The sequence below is a fragment of the Protopterus annectens genome, chromosome 3.part1 (assembly GCF_019279795.1).
Source record: "Protopterus annectens isolate FY-2018-M chromosome 3.part1, PAN1.0, whole genome shotgun sequence".
In the NCBI taxonomy this organism is placed as follows: domain Eukaryota; kingdom Metazoa; phylum Chordata; order Ceratodontiformes; family Protopteridae; genus Protopterus; species Protopterus annectens.
In genome coordinates this window covers 828,892,872-828,913,266 of record NC_056732.1, presented here as the reverse complement: position 1 = coordinate 828,913,266, position 20,395 = coordinate 828,892,872, and positions in this window count along the sequence as shown.

Sequence of the window (20,395 nt, the reverse complement as noted above, 5' to 3'; positions counted from 1 at the left end):
TGATACTATGTCAAAAAAACAAGCTACAAACAGCACAACTATCAGGGCATGGTATTCCATCTTAAACATGTGAAAAAGGGATGGATAGGACAGTGGTAAAAATGGGGTTGGCAAGCAGAAGGTAGCACACAAGGAAAAGAAAACAGGAATTTGCAGGAGGGTTGTGGGAGAGAGAGGAATGTTAGGAAAGGTGGTTAGGAATGAGAGGGTCAGGCGGGTAGTATGGGTTAGTAAGCATCTGCAGACATACATGCATAGCGCAGCATCGGGCAGCGCTGCTTAAACGGGTTTAAACTATTACCGGCTCCACAAAGTCTGCCCTTCACTTTTTCCCTTAGAACTGTTCTAAATCTCAAAGTAAGCGCTCTATTTTCATTCTAAAGCCCTGCAGTTGCTCGTATAAGTAATCTTATAAGTAAGCACTAATGAACTAAAGCACTACACCCTCTTATACTCCCTTTAAGTACATGGCTCCCTATTGGTCCTTTTTGATCAGTCAAAAAATAGTTCCTTATACTATTCTGGCATGTCCAAAAGTCAGTTTTGGGTTTACTTTCCAGTCCAGCTGGTGAATCTGGGAATCTTGAGGCAATGTTACAACTGCCTTATGTACACAGACCACCTTCTCCTCCTCCGAACAAGCTCAAATATATGTGAGAGATGCAACTATATAGCCAAACTGGAGGCTGAGCTCTCTCAACCCAATACTGGTGCAATCAGTCAGGAGGAGAAGGTAACCACACACACCACAAATCCAGTCTCACATAGACCTATCAACAGAAAACCAAACACATAAACACACAAAAACATACTTGGATGCTCTAAATAAAAATCTGCCCAAGCAACAGAGGCCTCCAAAGCAGACATCCAAGCAACCTCTACCCCACAACAATACCCACGTATCACATAGTTCACAAAGTCAGTGTGCCACACAGTCACAGCCCTTAAGGCTAAACAACACACCTAATACACTTGTAATAGGTGACTCTATTGTCAGACACACTGACGTCCCACTCACCAGGCTGAAAAAGGAGAAGGTCACTGTAAGCTGCCTGTCGGGTGCCAGGATCCGCCACATAACACAAGCACTCAGGTCACTATAAAGCAAGTACAAATATGACCCCGTCATTGTCCATGCTGGTGTAAATGACCTGAGACGTACCTCCCTGGACTACATGAAAAGAGACATAGAGGAGCTCTCTGATCATGTAGCCCATACCGGTATGATCCTGACCTTGAGTAGCATCTTACCCTCACCAAGAATGATGCCACAGTATAAAGACAAAATGATCAATTTTAACAATTGGCTAAAGTATTGGTGTCATTCAAAGGGGATCCAGTGTCTGACAGCATGGGATGACATGCTCGACAAGCCACGTTGCTTCGCTAGGGACGACTTGCACCTATCACCCCTGGGCTTTCAAATACTGGCTAAGGCTCTTGCCACCCCCATAGTGTCTTTTTTAGGCAAGGCTCAAAAGACAAACCCACCTCCACAGACAACACAAAGAAAAAGAAACTAAGGGTAATGCTGCTCAATGCCAGAAGTCTAAACCTCAAGATGCACGCACTCGAGGCTCTCCGTAGTATGGAGAATATCGATATCTGTGCAGTAACAGAAACCTGGTTCAAGGCTCCCGAGAGCACCCCAGCACTACCAGGTTATACCTCATACCATGCTTTTCGGCCCCAAAACTTGGACCGAACCTCAAAAGGAGGGGGAGTATCCATATTCATCAAAGATACCCACACCTCCAGGTTAGTGGCACTGCATGAAGCATCGGAGACCATCCATGTGCAACTAACAGTGGGCAAAACTGCCTTTCAGTTTGTAGCCTGCTACAGACCAACCTCCCAAACTCAGGAACCCCACTCGGCTTTCGTGAGAACACTGGAGAATATGAAGGTCTCTCCAAACACCATTATATTGGGTGACTTCAACTACCCAAACATAGACTGGGAGCAATACTCAAGCCCCAACACCCTCGCCCAATGGTTCCTAGAATTTATAAACTCAAATGCTATGGAACAACTGGTCACCACTCCCACAAGAGGGGAAAACATATTGGACCTGATCATCACCAACATGGGGACTTTATGTTCCATACCAGAGGTATGCCCCTCATTGGTAAGATCTGACCATAAATTAATCTCACTGGACATCCATATCCCATCCCCACACCCAGCCAAGGAAACCACGATGAAGAACTTCTCAAAAGCAAACTTCACACTTCTCAAAACCGAGGTGGAATCCTTCAAAGTCCCCGGGCCAGTGGAAAATACAGCCCAAACCGCAGAATCCTTTACAAATGCTTTCTATGGACACCTACAGGAATGCATGGATTGTGCTATCCCAGATAAAACCAAGACTCATTCCTCCAAAGGCAGGAGACCTGTCTGGTGGATCCCAGCCATAAATAAGTTATACAACAGAAGGAGGAAGCTACTACATGATAGAGCAAAATCCCAAAAAGGGAAGGCATCTCTGATCAGTACTAGCAAGAAACTACGATCCCTCATAAAATCATCTAAGGCCAGCTTCAAAAGAAAAATTGCACAAGATGCTAAAGATAATCACAAGGCCTTCTTTAGTTATGTCAGGAACCTGGGTGGCAACTCCCAGATATGCTCTGAGTCAGTTCAAAATGACAAAAAATACACTGAACCCACAGACATTGCCATCATCCTGGCAGACAGGTTCAGTGCAAACTCCCCTTCCCCAAAAGAGCAAATGTCTATCCCAACAGAGTGTAGCCTCCTGACATCACAGATGCACAGGTGAGAGCTGCCCTCTCCAAAGCAAAAACACAGCATCAATGGGACCGGACGGTGTCCCGGGCTGCGTCTTACACGAACTCCAAGAAGAACTGAACCCTCACATAAAGTCACTGTTCAATCTCAGCCTTACTACAGGATATGTACCCAAGGAATGGCGTACAGCAACAGTGGTCCCACTCCACAAAGGTGGTGCCACAACGGACCCCGGAAACTATCGCCCTATAAATCTGACTAGCCTGGTCTGCAAAGCTATGGAGCGTATCATCATGAAACTCATAAACAAAGACAATGGGAACCTCCAAACACTGGATCCTACCCAATTCGGCTTTGTTAAGGGCAGATCTTGCCTCTTGAACCTGGTCAACTTCTTTGAAACAGTCACCAAGGCCATAGATGAAGGGAAGGTAGTCCACACAGCCTACCTGGACCTCACAAAAGCCTTTGACAGAATACCCCACTCGGGCATCATAAATAAGCTCACCAGCTTAAATATCAACCCCTATGTCACTAGATGGGTTGCAAACTGGCTCAGGGATAGAACCCACATGGTCAGAATTGCAGGTGCCATGTCAGACTCTAAACCAGTTACAAGTGGCGTCCCACAAGGCTCAGTCCTGGGACCTCTCTTGTTTGGTATATATTTCTCTGAGGTACAGGCTAACATGGGAGGACTATGACTGACCAAGTTTGCAGATGACTGCAAACTGGGTGCCATAATCGACTCACCAACAGACACAAGCATCCTCCAAAAGGGTCTCACAGAGACGGATAACTGGTGCCAGAGCCATGGCCTAAAGCTAAATGCCATAAAATGCATAGTCATCCCCTATGGGAAAAACAAATTGCCCACAAATTACCACATAGGTGGTAATCCATTAAGTACAGAAGAAGTAATTAGGGATTTGGGGACCCAAGTAGATAGCAATCTCTCCTTTGACAATCATGTTGCCAAAGTGGATAGAAAGACCTTCTATATAGCCCACCTTATCACGAAATATGCTTCACCTCAAAAAATCTAGATCCATCAGAGCCACAAGGGCGAGAGACTTAAACCTCGACATGGCTATTAATAGGACATGCTGGAGGGATAGATTCATCACCCAAAGACTCCCTATGCTGTGGAATAAAATCCCGGTATATGTGAGGCAGAGCACCTCGCTGGCCTTGTTCAAGAGAAATCTTGACCAATGGATGGGAGATCGCAGATATACCCCAGGGATTACCTCAGTGTCACTGCTCGACAGAGGCACAGCAAAATAATGGGTATAGTTCCCCATACTAAAGGGGTGGCGTAAGCCACAAAACTATGGGCTAGACTTGTAAATGCCCTTGGGCAGATAGCCTAGTATGAACCTATGAACCTATGAAAGGGTTTACATCTAGATCAAGAGAGGTCATTGTGCCCCTCTACTCATCACTCATCAGGTCCATAATTGAATACAATGCCCCATTTGGGATGTACCTTACCTGACACCTGCAGCAACTGGAAAGACCCCAAAAGTACCTCACCAAGAGGATCAAGGGACTCAAACAGATGCCCTACGAAGTTAGGCTAAAGAAACTCCAGCTCTACTCAGTTGCTTACCTACTACACAGAGGTGATCTGTGCCTAAAGTATAAAGCCATGTCCAACCAAGAATTAATGAACATGCTCCACCTCAGGAAATCCAAATCCCTTAGAGCTACATGCTCCAGGGACTTAAACCTCAGCACAGAAATAAATAGGACATGTTGGAGGGACAGATTCATATCCCAGAGGCTCCCCTCACTCTGGAACAAAATCCCAATCCATGTTAGGCAGAGTCCCTCACTGACCCTCTTCAAGAGAAATCTTGACGAGTGGATGGGAGATCGTAGGTTTACCCCTGGGATCTCTTCTGTGTCCCTACTAGACAGAGGCACAGTGAACTAACCTCAAAAGGGCTATCTTCTGTGACCTACTATACAGAGGCACAGTCAACTAATCTAAAAGGGTGGCGAAAGCCAAACACACTCTGGCTAGGCTTATAAATGCCCTAGGGCAGATAGCCTAATGTCAACCTATGAACCTATGAACCTATAAGACAAACAGGCGTGGTTATGGACAAAAAGTTGAGGAACACCATGATTAGGCATAGGTAATGGACATCGGAGATGCACCTATGTCGAGCTTGAGAACAGTGAGAATCTAGTCCTCACCCTCAGAACTATCATCACTGTCTCCTGCAGCAGCTCCCTGGGTCACTGCCAGACACAGCATTGTCTTTGCAATATGGCACAGGACTCTTCCAACCCTGCCAATACATCCACCAAGGCCCCTCTCCATGATAACCTCCACACGTCCTGTCAGTTCCTGACAGGTGACAAAATCACTCCCTCCACTACTACTGCTCCTGGAGGGTGCCACTGTACCAGCAGCCAGGGCAGAGCTATCTGATGAACTTGGAGCATGTAGGACAGGGGTTGTGTAGTCACACACTAACAGGTTGTGACCCTGAAGTGCTGGGTGTCTGTGCTGCCATATATGGAGGTATGTCAGGCTGAGCTGCAGTGGTTAGTGTCCCCTTTTGTCCTGTTGATCATTAATTATTCAGCAGCAAGGTATGCAAACAGCATATCACAGAGGCTATGGGTCAGAATGCTTACACAACTGGGGGGGGGGTGTTCCCAGTCCTAAAGTCAGAATTCCATCACTTAGGAGGTCCTACTTGCACTTTTTAAGGTCACTGTAGTAGTAATGACATTGTTCCCCATTACTTGGACTGCCACTTGCAGGGTATGCAGCTTTGGCTACTCTATTTCAAGCCCCAGCCTTATTATGAGATCCCATATAATCCCCCTGTATCAGCCTAAAGCTGTAGCACTTCATGGGGAGTGCCCCAAATATCCTGGACTCCTCACCACCCCACCTTTGTTTAGCACCATTCTCTCCATTGTCAGCAATGTCTGCAAAGGTCAAGCTTACAAACTATGTCTGAATTGGTGCGTAATTCAGATCTCACATGTTACTGGTATTGCATCATCATAAACAGCCTTGCAAACTGCATTTGCTTGATTGTAAGAGGATGGACCCCTTGATAGCCACATTGGCACTATTTAGATCAGATATCAGTAAAGGTCTGAGACATGGCATTGAACTGTGCCATGTGTGATGTTCTTGCATTTGTCACTGTTTCCAGTGTTTAACAATGGACTGCCTGCTGGCATGGCTTTTGAGGGTTGCACTTTGGAAGCTGACATATTATCAGTTTGGGGCTTACCCAATGTTAAAATATTTTTGCAACAGCTGGGAATAGAACCTATGGGATACAGAAGGCAAGAAATTTCAATGTAATATATTAACTGACATTGACACAGGAAACCTAAATTTGCATCATGGAAATCTGACATTTACTGATATGAATAGAGGTATCGTTCACATGAATACAGCTGAATGTGATGATATAGACAAGTTGGTTTATGTTACATACATACTTCAGAAGACCTAAGGGTCCTAAACACATAGCTGGTATATTCAATGAGTTATGATGATTTCAACAAAGGTAGTGTGCCCATCATAAATTTGGTAGTGATTTTTTAATGAAATATAACATGTCTAGAATGGTGGGCATGCCTTAGGTTGTGTTTATATGTAATGCATTAGTCATATATGATAAAAAGCACATTTTCATTATTCAAGGTTTACTGTTAAATTGCTTGCAAGAATCATGTTTAACATTAGAATTTTTATTACTGTTACAGTCCTATTCAAAACTTTCAGAGAATGTGTTTCTTACACGCTTTTTTAAATGGTGTCTTCTAGCTAGATTCAAATCCTTAACAGCCTGTACCACTGAGACAGTTCTATGACAGGTAGAATTTCTCCTCTCAGTACTGACCAGAGTACTGCATCATTGCCAAGCACGTTTGAGCTACATAATGCAGCTCAAACTAAATTTTTTACTTTTTTCACTTAAGTTGTGAATTGTGTTTGCACAATGCAAAGCTGAAAGCAAATGTACCTTAAAGTAGAAATATGGAAATGTAAGTATTGTGAATTATGCTAAATTGTTCTGTAAACAGGATTCAAACAATGCTTTTTTTCTATTGATTCACATCAGTTACACCTTACACCACAGAGAAAGTTACCTGACAGGTTTATTTTATAAAATGATTAAGATCCAGAGTGCAGCTGACCATGCACAGCTGCCAGGCATTTTTGAGCTATATAAGGCAGCCTGAACTAAATATTTCCCTTTTTTTAAGTAGTGCATCTTGTTTGAGTGTTGCTAAGTGGAGAGCATATATACCTTGAAATGAAGGTAACTGAAAACAAGTCATATTGTGATAAATTGCAATGTGATCTCTACACCGGATTCAAACAATGTTTCATGTCCGTTATCCCTCTCGATTTACTTCAGTTATACATTGTACCACAGAATTTGACATCTGTCAGGTGTATTCACTGAGTATTCTCCCTGTTTCAAGGGGCCATGCAATGAAGCCAGTCATGTTTGAGCTACCTGAGACAGACTAAGCTAACTTTTTCACTTTTGTCCATATGTAGTCAACTGAGTTTGTGCAACCCCAAGCCGAGAGCAAATGTATCTTAAAGTGTAAAAAATGGAAAAGTAAATATTGTGAATTATGGCAAAGTGTTCTATAGATATGATTTGAGCATGTACTTTATTTCTGTTGGTTCACCTCAGTTACACTTTTCCCACACAGAAAGTTACCTGACAGGTGTATTTTTTGATTGAATAACATCCAGAGTGCTGCCAGTTGTACAAATCTGCCAGGCATTTTTGTGCTACCTAAGGCAGACAAAACTAGATTTTTCACTTTTTTCCTTAGATAGTGAATCGTGTTTGCGAGATACAAGTGGAAAGCATATAGAGCAGACATTGCAGGGTAATATATATTATGAAAATTACAGATAGTGAACAAAATGCAATGCATAGGTATATGTAGCAATGACCAGAGCAAGAAGTGCATTCAAGGGAACAATTCTTCCTTCTCATATCTCCATGCAACATCAGACATGTACTATGTGGAGCACATTATCAGACTTATAGTTAGTGACATTTCATGTTACAGTGAACAGAATAACGATCACATGATATTAGCGATAGTGACAGTTGATTTTTAAACAAAAACAGTATGGTATCACAAGATGTAATTAAATATATATTCTGACAATCCTTTGCAAAAGTATCTTGTCAGTGGATATGTACTCTGCATCAGATATACTTAATCTATCAGCTCACTGTACCATACCTCTCAACTTCTTAGCAGAAGAAATCTGGACAAAGCCTAAACTAAATGGGGGGACAAAGGCACAAAAATGGGGCAGATTTTAAATATTGCTCTTACAAACTTAGAACGTTGCTAGAATAGCAGGACTTGTTGTATTAGTATTCAGTTTCTGAAGGATTGGTAGTCTGAAGCTCAAATGTATGTCATTATTTAGTGGTTTCAATCCTCTGTGATTTGTCAGAAAACCAAAAATTTTATGAAGAACTGACCAAATATATGAGGCAAACATCTGGACATTTTGCAACAATCTTGACAGTTGAGAGGTGTGCATTGTACTTACAACTTGTACTACAGAGAGAGAGATACATGTCAGGTGCTTTTTCTTCCTTGAGTAATATCCAGAGTGTTGCCAGCCATGCAATGCCACCTCTCTGGTTTGTGGGTCCTATGGCAGCCTAGACTACGTTTTCACCTTTTTCCTTAAGCCATGAAAGTAATTTTCACACTGCCAAGTAGTGCACAAATAATACTAAATGAGACAAGACATAAAGAAGCCAGCATTGAAAAAATAGGACTGTCGAACTCCTATATATCAGTAAATGTACTTACAGACTGAAGTCCCTTTTAGTGGACACATCCTGACAAGGTGTATATCAGAGATGCAAGACTGTGAAAGCTGAATGCTCATGCTGTCAGGCTAATCTGAGACATGTTCAAGTCATTAACAGGAAACATTTCTTAGTGCATTGCTGAGGATGTGTGTATGTAAATGTGTGGGTCCCTGCACCATGTTTACATTCCCTACACTTAGTGCAGATTGTGGTATTCAGGAATGTTAATGGTTTCACATCTCAGTTGCACACTCACAGTGCTCATAGGGATGGCTCTGAACTATATGAAGGCAGTGGTGTAGGCAGTGGTCTTATATCATTCTGGGGAGACTGTTTTGAAACCCACTGCTAAGTACTTATAGAATAGCAGGACTTAGGGTAATTTAACTATTTTCTACAGTGCTGTATTGTTAAGGCATTTTGCTGTTTCTTAACTAATGCTTTCATTTTACAGTACAAGGGTATAAATAGTATGTTCATACTTTTAAATATTTTACAAGTATCCCTTACCTGTGGCATAGTCATTTCTGCCTCTCTACAATTAATGATACTGCATGCTACATGACAACTGTAATTTAATCGTATGTTATGTTTGCACACTTTTTGCAGATAATGGCATTGTAAGTTTGTAGGGTAGGTCTGATGTCATTATCTGTGTTGGCAGAAAGGAAAATGTGCCATGTTTGTGTATTTCTACCAGACTGGAATCCATAGCAGTGGATAAGAGCATTGAAACAGTTTGGTGTCACTTATGTAATGCTACATTGATAATTACTAAATTGTTACTGCAGATATGTATTGCAAAGTGTAAACCTGTATTATCTCCATCACAGATGTATTACAATCTATGCTGATAATTCAGTTAAAAATATATGCCTTTTTTATGTGTTTTGTTTGGGGAGTGGTGGTTGGATGGGAGGGTTGGTGGGAGTGGACATTTTAATCGAACTCAAGTTGTTTGTTTGTAAGAAAATTAAACTTGGCACTGTACTTTGAGAACAGTACAGCTAATTATTCTGTTTTTCATTGTTTAACTAGTAAAAGTACTTTCAATTCTGCTCTCTATTAAACGTTAAAGTCTTTTGAGAGAGCATGTAAGAAAGATATAAGAAAAACACATGTCCAGTACACCAAGGAGTTGACCAAAAAAGGGTTATTATAATATGACTAAAGATGTGAAGATCTGATTAAATGAATTTAGTAAAGATAAGTCATTGAGGGTGATGAAACCTGATAAAGGAGGGAGTATTGTCCTAATGGACTTCAGATTATGTTTCTAGAATGGATAAAGGTTTAGATGCTAATCTTTATTATAAATGTGTATCTTGAAATGAAATGCATATAGTCTATTATAAGATTGACTATATGTTGATGGCTTTAAGAAGACCTAAGGCATAAGAAAGTTGCTGTTTTCAAGTTATATGAATTTTAAATGTCAAATCCCCTGTCACCCCTGTGATTTTTGGTCTATTGAAGATGCATAAAGGTCTTCTTGATCTCCCTCTCCACCCTATTCTTTCAGTTTCTGGTTCAAAAACTAAACATTTAGAAACACTTGTTAATGTGAAACGTAAACACACACTTAATAATGTTCATCATGTTTTAATTGACTCCTGGCATTTTTTAATCTGAATTGGCCACCGTGAATGTTGATGATACAATGTCATTAGTTACTGCTGATATTGTTAATTTATTTTTCATTATTCCATCAGATATTGCCCTTGAGTGGTTTATGAATACTATTAAGCAGTTAACCAACATCAACAATATTGATTTAAGATTGATAGAAGAATTTATGAAAATTGTTTTCAACAACAATAATTTTATTTTAAATGTGAATTTAATCATCAAAACCAAATTAGTTAATAAAACTTTTTTTCAGTTTAGTCTGATTGTTTACTCTGATTGCATTATTACCGCCATATTTTTAGTTATTATTAGGGGGATGATTGAGGGTGACAAGAGGTAAAATGGGAAATGAATTTGTCCATTAACAGGTTCACTATATCACCAGGCTCTGTGAATGTGGCACTATTAACCACCAGTTCAGCACATTGCTGTTTGCTGCCCTTGAGGTTTCTGACATAGCTGTAGAAGGCCTTATGGTTATCTTTCACCTAGGAGAATATCTCAGCCTCAAAGCTGGTTTTGCTTCACCTAATTATCCCTCTTAGTTGCCTATTTACTTTGATGAGAGAGTTTTTTATCTTTATAGGAATTTCCATTCCTTTTATTTGCCATATTTTTATTTCTTTTATCATATATCCTATTTAATTTGGGAAGCTAGTAAGGCAATCAATTTCTGGGGCTAGTTCTGGACTTACGTATTTTAGGTACAGCAGTCTCGATGCAGCCATTAACATGGGTGTACAGAGTTTCTGACAGAAATTCAGCATAGGCTGATGCATTCTCAGGCTTTGGAGGGGCATTGTATTTTGACATCACTTAATAAGAGGTAATTTGCCTTGTAATAGTTATTAACTGTTATTGGTTTTAATGGGATTATAGAGTTTATTTTTATTTTGAGGGAGACCGTTTTATTTTAGGACCTTACCAAGAAGGACAAGACATTGGTGGGGATGCAGTGTTCTCTCATATTTGTGAGCACAAGGTCCAATAATTTGGATCCTCTGCTGGACATATTCACTATTTGGTCAAGGGTGTTTGTATTTATGAAGTCCGGGAATCTTAGTGCCTGAAGATTTGAGGCAGTGTAGAATTCCCAATCTCTAGTGGTACAATTAAAGTCTCCCATGAGTAGGATGTTAGGTTGGATGGTATGAGTCTCCAGTAGGTCCAAGTATGCATTGTGAGCTTCTTGGGTCATGGAGGGTGACCTATAGCTGGATAGGATATGGTACAGGATTTTGTCTATTGTCTGCATGTCATCCTTTTTGACCACTTGTTACTAATGTATATTGAAACACCTCCACCTTTAGCCTTATCTGTGCAACTACTGATCTAAAGGTGTGGAAGGCAATGAGATCTTGCACTCAAATGGGTACTCTCTGCCTCTCTAAGCCGTGACTCAATAACTTCTCAGATATCTATATTCTCTGATGTTAGGAGGGCTTGGAGGGAGTGTAGCTTTTTATTTAGGCTCCTGGCATTGAGCAGTAACAGCTTGAGATTCTGTTGAGTTGATTTTGCTATCTTGATAAGTTTGTCAATTTGGCATTGCCTAAAAAGGCATTACTGGGGGGAGACAAATCCTTAGCCAGTATTCAAAAGCCTAGAGGAAAAAGGTGCAGCCCATCCTTGGCAAAGCAACATAGTCTGTTGATCATATCCTCCCAAGCTGACAAATATTGGATCTCCTTAGAATGACACCAGAAAGACAGCCAGTAGTTAAAATCAATCATTTTTTGCTCATATTTTGGCATCATCCTCTGTGACGGTAATATGCTGATTAGTGCCAAGCTCATACTAGCCTGAGAATCATAGTCTGAACTCTCCATAATGACACTCTTCATATAGTGTAGGGATGTACATTTTGGGCCATTTAAACTTCATGGACTATGATCAAATTCAGGCCATTACCTGTGGTGTAATGACTTGAGTGCATAACTGAGTTGGGTTGGTGGATCTTGGTTCCAGATAAACAACTAACAGTTATCTTCTCCTTGTTCATCCTGGTTTCAGGGGCATATGTATATCTTACAATGGAATCCCATATGATAAGAGTCTTGGGAAGTATGTTTGCTTGCCTTAGGGGCTTATTGTTTGGGTCTCCACTGATGGTGACACTATGTGTGGTGTTAGATGGTGTTTTTTTGAGTGCCTTTGCACTTGCCAATGCATAGCTTTAACAGCAGGTGGTCTAAGTAATCTTTGCTGTTTAGCAAGTTTGCTTTTAAGTGCCTCAGCATATATATTAGTCTCTGTGTATGTTATGTGCTATGTGAGGTGAGTGTTGTGTGTGTGGTTTCAACAACCTGATGTAGAATTATATGTGAGAGTTTAGCATCCACTATTATTGTGTGACTACATCTCTCGCATACTGAGTCAGATTCTTTAAGGAATAAGTGGTTGCCAATAAACATTAGACAATTGCTACAGTGTCTCAAACTGTCCATATCCACCAGGCTGGCTACAGAGAAGTTTGATAATTGCATATCAATAATGTCTAGTCCTTTGATTTATGAGCTACAAGGGGGTGGTGTATTGAGGATAGAAGATTGTCATGGGTGCTTTATGCAGACTAAGGGTACTTTATTGCAACAGAACAAGCTAAACAGTACTAAAATCTACTAACTTTATTTTTTACATAATACTGAATTCTGGTAAATCTGTAGGTATTGCAACTCCAGGCCCAACTAGCTGCTCTAAGCTTAGTGGAGCACAAGGTATTTGCATTATATTGTTGCTTTTGCATATTACAGTTTTATTGAAAATTCTACATAGAAAAATTGTTTTCTAGGTGTTTGGTGCTGTACAGGGCACTGCTAACCCATGCAAACATGTAAAATTTATAGCAGTACAGAAAAATCAGAGAACTGAATAATGAGCCCTCTAGCCAATAAAATGACTACACTATGAGTCCGTCTGTGTATCTTCCAACTCAGACAGACCAGGCAAACACCTCCTGCCACAAGATGCATAAAACCCAGTCCTCGTGATGTAAAAACACAGAAGAAGAGACCTACAAGTGCAATGCTAACACAAACCACTCAAATAAATAGTTGGAAATCCCTTTCTGAAGGTAATTTCAGAATAGTAACAGTGAGAGGAAGAGGACTTTTTTTACAAAAAATTCAGTGACATGCACACATAAAAGTAGGAAACAAAAGTGATCACTGAAAATAAATGCAAATTAGCAATCAAAGGTACTTAACTTTGTCTGGATGGTACTGGATACAAATAAAATACTTCTGGAATGCAGTTTAGGACTACAAGCTTGCTAGTTTCGCATATAGCATTTTTTTTTTTGTTAAAAATACTATGGTTTTAAAAAAATAGCATGCAGCTTAACTATTCTTCAAATTGCTAGAGAGCTCTTTTTCATAATTTACAATTAGTGGATGACCTTCCCAGAGCTATTAGTAACATGTTGCCTTATAAGAACTTAACAGAAACATTAGGTCTGGATAGTGACATCTAAAAACTATTTACAGTATGAATGTTCTTAGCTTGACCCTACTTTCCTGGAATGTTAATGGACTGCTTGACTCAGGTAAACTTGACAGGGTGGTATCATTTCTAATTAGATGCAATGCTAGCCTTCTGCTGCTGCAGGGAACATATATGATTAGAAACAAACATGACAAACTGATAAAAAGGATGGGAATTGTAGGATTTTATGATGAACTGGGGAGAAGAGAGGCAAAGAAGGGTGAGCACACTCATTAAAAAAAAAAAACAGTAGAATGCACATTGAAGGCAAAGAAACAGGATAGCCATGGATGTTGCATATTCTTGAAAGGTAGATGGTTGGGTGAACACATAACTATTACTAATATTTATTTATCACCTGCTCTGGAACTCACAATGTTCTATCTGCACTAGAGAACTTTACAGCCCTTCATGGGGGTATTTTATAATAGTGCTTTCGCTAGACATATATCTCCAAGGATATAGATACTTGGGTAGTGACATGAAAATGTTTGGGTTAGTGAATGTTTTGAAATCAAGAGTACTCTCCCAGGTTTATAGACACTTTGCACATCTTTCTGACAGGTTTCTGACCTTGGCTAGACTGGATAAGTGCTACATGACATAGGAACATGCATTTTTGGTGCCTAAGGTGAAAACACTAACCCACTCTCCTCCTCTCAGATAAGGCTACCCTACAAGTCATCCTTTCCAATGCAGGAATTAGGAAGGGTGAAAAACACTGGAAGTTTTCTGTACACCTTCTGAAGAAGAAAAACATTATGGTTTGGCTAGTTTGGATTATACAAGTTCTATTACTGGACCTCCTATTAATGAAGAATATCAAGGTGGATGACTGGGACTTTGTAAAAATCAGATAAGACAATCAGTTGATCAAAAGGCATCTACAGTTAGGGCTCAGGTGTAAACAGAATATCAGGTCTCACTACTAAAGATTAAGACACTGCAATGCAGTGCTAGCTGGACACTACCATATGGCGGGCCAGACAAGGGAATTGACCCAGATAGTAACAGGTTTTTTGGATGCTGCAAATGCAACTAAGGGCAACTCCTTGATGCAGTTTTCATTCAATATATAAAAACTACACAGCTCTTATCTCAAAGATTAAGACAACAGAAGATTGAAAGTTTGATTGCTAAGGTTAGAGACCAAGGAACAGGGAAATTGGAAGTACATCCTCAGAATATGTCTCTTATAGACAGAGGTCAACAGTAAACTTTCCCTAACATTGGAGGGGAACTCATAAATTCATTGGTGGGCTGGCCCCCATATCTCTTATAGACAATAGCTGACAGTAAACATTCCCTAACTAACATACTACCCCACACATAATTTTTAGCAATCTCCTAACTACATGCCCTTCCTAACAAATATAACCCCCAATATAGAAGCACATGTTACAAGGGGATGCAATTGGGTTAGGTTGTATGGCTAGGCTTATAAAAACCCTTGAGGTTCTTAGCCTTATATATATATATATATATATATATATATATATATATATATATATATGTGTGTGTGTGTGTGTGTGTGTGTGTGTGGGTGTAAAAAAACTATTAACCTATATTAGGAGCCTCATTATGGCCACTTTCTATAAGCCACTATATAACTGAAACAAGAATATAGAGCTGGTTATAGGTAGGATTGTTCAATATTTACAAAGCCTCTGTCTACCTAAACTAAACAGACCGGAAAGAAGCCTGTCAACAGCTCTTATTAATGAGCATCACTTAAGGTTTGAACTAAAAAAGCAAAAAACATGGAATTCACCAGGAGCTGACAGAATCCCAGGTGAAGTATGTAAAAGGAACAAGGACTCTATTGTTAAATTATGGGGAGACATTTTAATGATATTTCTGTGATGAATTGTTATCTTTTATTTGTTTTTAATTTTTATACCTATGAATTGTTAAAAAGTTACAGGAGCACTATCTAGTCAGTAAGACTTGTGACTAGTAATATTAGCTTCTAGGTATGTTAAGATATACCAAACATTTAATTATTTTGGTTAGCAGTGTCTGCTAGATATTTTTGCAGATTTGCTGGAATGCTTGCCTTGGGAAATGTAAACTGCTGTGGGGTAATACTGCCATGTTATGTGATTTCTTTAAGTTAACACTAATGATGTTGTAATACAAGACTAAGGACTGGCTGTAAATATTTTGACTTGTCCAGAAAATAGTGCTACAAAACTGACCCCTTGAATCTCAATCATGACTGCATAACATGACAATTAAAACATTTTCTTTATGAAGACACTTTCTTTCATTTTTTGTAGTTAATATGAAAGAAGTAGTCTACTGAAAGGATGTGGTAGTAGGGATTGGTCTTTTCCATTCTTTCCTGTAAAGCAGTCATTGATGATACTTGGCAGAGGGACAATTCTGGAAGGACTGTCTGAGGAGCTGGAAAAGTGTTCAAATGTATCCTTGCATCATTTGTTCTTTGTAGGACTGTATAAGATGCTATGTGTCATCAAATATAAATTTATGATAATTGTAAATAAACCATCTGATGATTGAAAACAAAAATACAATTATGCTGACAAGAATCACAAAGCTGAGTAAGAAGAGACTTTCAAATGGACTGTCAACAGCTCTTATTAATGAGCATCACTTAAGGTTTGAACTAAAAAAGCAAAAAACATGGAATTCACCAGGAGCTGACAGAATCCCAGGTGAAGTATGTAAAAGGAACAAGGACTCTATTGTTAAATTATGGGGAGACATTTTAATGATATTTCTGTGATGAATTGTTATCTTTTATTTGTTTTTAATTTTTATACCTATGAATTGTTAAAAAGTTACAGGAGCACTATCTAGTCAGTAAGACTTGTGACTAGTAATATTAGCTTCTAGGTATGTTAAGATATACCAAACATTTAATTATTTTGGTTAGCAGTGTCTGCTAGACTGTTTTGCAGATTTGCTGGAATGCTTGCCTTGGGAAATGTAAACTGCTGTGGGGTAATACTGCCATGTTATGTGATTTCTTTAAGTTAACACTAATGATGTTGTAATACAAGACTAAGGACTGGCTGTAAATATTTTGACTTGTCCAGAAAATAGTGCTACAAAACTGACCCCTTGAATCTCAATCATGACTGCATAACATGACAATTAAAACATTTTCTTTATGAAGACACTTTCTTTCATTTTTTGTAGTTAATATGAAAGAAGTAGTCTACTGAAAGGATGTGGTAGTAGGGATTGGTCTTTTCCATTCTTTCCTGTAAAGCAGTCATTGATGATACTTGGCAGAGGGACAATTCTGGAAGGACTGTCTGAGGAGCTGGAAAAGTGTTCAAATGTATCCTTGCATCATTTGTTCTTTGTAGGACTGTATAAGATGCTATGTGTCATCAAATATAAATTTATGATAATTGTAAATAAACCATCTGATGATTGAAAACAAAAATACAATTATGCTGACAAGAATCACAAAGCTGAGTAAGAAGAGACTTTCAAATGGACTGTAAACATAGGAGGCACAAACTCCATGTGGAACTGATCTCCAAAGGAGGAAAGCTTAGATTGCAATGCAAATGTTGCATAGGGCATCCATAAAGTTATGCAGCCTAGCAGGACATTTATAAGAGAAATGATTGGATGTAATATTCAGTTTGGCAGCTTGAAGTGGGCAGATGTTAAATCCATTACCTTGTAGAGTGCTTTGCTGGAGGAGTGTTAGTACAGACTGGGAGCTAGCAGTTTTAGCCACTCAAATTTGAGATGTATAAGATCCTGCTTATTTTCTTTTGTGTTTTTTAAAGGAAAGTAGTGGGGGATGCTTTTCAGACAGTGGTAAGAGAATGTGCATATAAAGTCACAGGTACAAGCAGAGAGTTAGCAATAGAATACCTAGGGTGAAGAGGATAAACAGTTAGGTAGGTATCACAAGTTGTGCACATGTATTTATATTAGTCACTGATGCAGTTACCCAACAGGTCAGTTTGAAATGAATAGAGGAGTCAGTGGATGTTGTCTTTTGGCTGAAAAAAAACACTGTTAAGTGCCTTGCTTTTCACTGATTTGTCCTATTTGAATTCACTTTGGGATAAATGTAGTCTGGTTTTACATTAAGAAAGAGCTGGAAAGGCTTTACGTGAGACTGCTTGATTGTTCCAATGGCTATTAACTTTGTTTAGTCAGTTTTCTCTGCCTCTATAAATTCGGTGTTTGCACATTTCTTGGTTCACTTCCACACAGATCATAAACACTTGGTTTGTATTTAATGTAATCTTAGCCCAAACAACTTTTTTCAATTGATGTTTTGCACTTATATGGGATATTTTAGAGTACTGCGACCATATGTTTGAATTATTTAGCGTATTTTCTTACCTTTATCATTGTAAAGTACATTTTCACTGACCTTGCTGTGGATTTCTCTGCATTGTAGTTTATTTAAGAGTGTGTGTTTCTAGTTAGTTTGTTTGATTGCTGTTTTTGAATTCAGTTTGAGATAACTGCAGTGTGGTTTTACATTAAGAAAGCTTGGGACTACTTTTACAGTGGGAGCAGAAGGTGGCCTGGTCTGTCTTAGAATCACATAGGATCACATAGGAAGGCATTAAAGGAGACTACTTGATTGGTCAGAGGGCTATTTGCTCTGATTGGACAGTTTTCCCTGCCTCGATTAATTTGGCATGCTTGTGTGATGCTGCTCATTGTGTAGGGCTGTTTAAAAGTGCCCTTTATATACACAGGCAAAAAAGAGTTGAAATTTTCTTTGTAAAGCTACTCCTGAAATTTCTACAGTACTTAGTTGCACAAAGAGCAACTAGATTTTGCACGGAGGAGCACCTCCATCCCCCATGAGTCTGTTCTTAGAAAGTCCTTATTATAGTCTATACACTTACAGCAAACAAGCTACCATCATTTATATTATTTATTTATTTATTTACATTTGTTGACCGGGAGAGTCCGACCGGACACAGGTCCATTTTCAGCGGAGGCCCGGGGAGAAAAGCTTCACATTATTATTTGCATTATACAGTTAAAAAAACATAGCATTTAAATATAGACATTAGTCCAGTTAAGGATGGAAGACAAGAAGAAAACAGACGTAAAACAGCTGTAGAGCATGGTACAATTTTAAAATATGGTGACATATACTAAACATGGTTACAAATGTAGTTGAGATTCATCAGTGAACAATTGATACAAACTGTTTTTGAGTTACATAACAGCCATTAGCAGTTGTTGCTACAAGAAGTTAGTATTATGTGGTAGGTAGCTTGGAACATGAGTAGCCAAGCTTGCTAAGAGTAGGTTGTTGATAGGGGGCTGAGAGAGGTAGTGGGTGGGGGGAGTGAATGGTATTAGGGGGGGGGATTGCAAGGGCATATCTGGCAAGTTTTGAAGTGTGATTTTAGTAAGGATTTAAAGTGGGTGCAAGAATTTACAGAGGTAATTGAGGATGGGAGGGAGTTCCAGAGTTTGGCTATAGTGCAGGAGAATAATGCTTCTCCAGCAGAGTTACTGGCTCTTGTGACCTGTAAGAGGTTTTTGTGGCTGGATCTGAGTGGCCTCGTGGTTATGTAGGGTTGGAGTAGATTCTGGAGGGATGGGACTTTTAGTGGTTGGTTTATTAGTTTGTGGGCGAGTGTGAGTTGGTACCATTGAAGGAGGTGGGGGAGCTCTAGCCAGCCCAGTTCTGCTAGTGAGAGACAGTGGTGAGTACGGTAGGAAGCTCCTGTGGCGAATTTGGCGATTTTGTTGTAGCAGGTTTCGAGCTTATTTAGATCACATTGTCTAAGTTTAGTGAATATTGGAGAGGCATAGAGTAGGGTAGAGATAAGATGAGAATTTGCTACTGAAATTTTAGCTGCTTTGGTAAGTAGTTGCTGATTTCTATATAATGCTCCTAGTTTTTTGTGCACTTTTTTAATTGTCATGGAAATGTGAATGTCAAAGTTCAGTTTATTGTCTATTTCTACTCCTAGTAATTTGGTGTGTTCTGTAGGATGGATGATGGTGTTGTCTTTTGCTGTGATGTTAAAGTGAGAGCTGTCTAGGGTAAGTTTGGTGGGATGGAAGATTAGTAATTTTGTTTTGTTTGGGTTGAGTATTAGTTGGGCATCAGATGACCAAGTTTCAATAGAAGAAAATGCTTCCTGTGTGACCTTTTGCAGTTCTGGTAGGGAGTGGGCTGTGCAGATGATGGCTGAGTCATCTGCGTATTGTATGAGTGTGCCATGTGTTGTGGCTGAGGCTAGATTATTGGTGAAAATAGAGAAGAGTAAGGGTCCCAGGATGGACCCTTGGGGAACTCCTATGGAGACTGGTAGTTGAGGGGATAGGTTGTCGTGCCAAACAACTGCTTGTTGGCGGTCAGATAGGTAACTCTGAAACCAGTTGATGACTGGTTGAGAGAAGGATAGGTTATTGAGAAGAGAGATGAGTTGTTTGTGTGGGACCATATCGAAAGCTTTAGAGAGGTCTAGGAAGGTAGCTGAGGAGAGATAACCTGCATTTTTATTTTGTAGGATAGTGTTAGGGAAAGAGAGTAAGGCAGTGGTGGTGCTATGGTTAGGTCGGAAACCGTGTTGTGTTTGGAGAGGAGGTTGTTAGCAAGGAGGTGATCTGAGACTTGAGAATGAATGCATCTCTCTAGTATTTTGGAGAGTGGTGAGAGAATAGCTATGGGGCGGTAATTGGTAAGATCTGTGGAGGGGCCT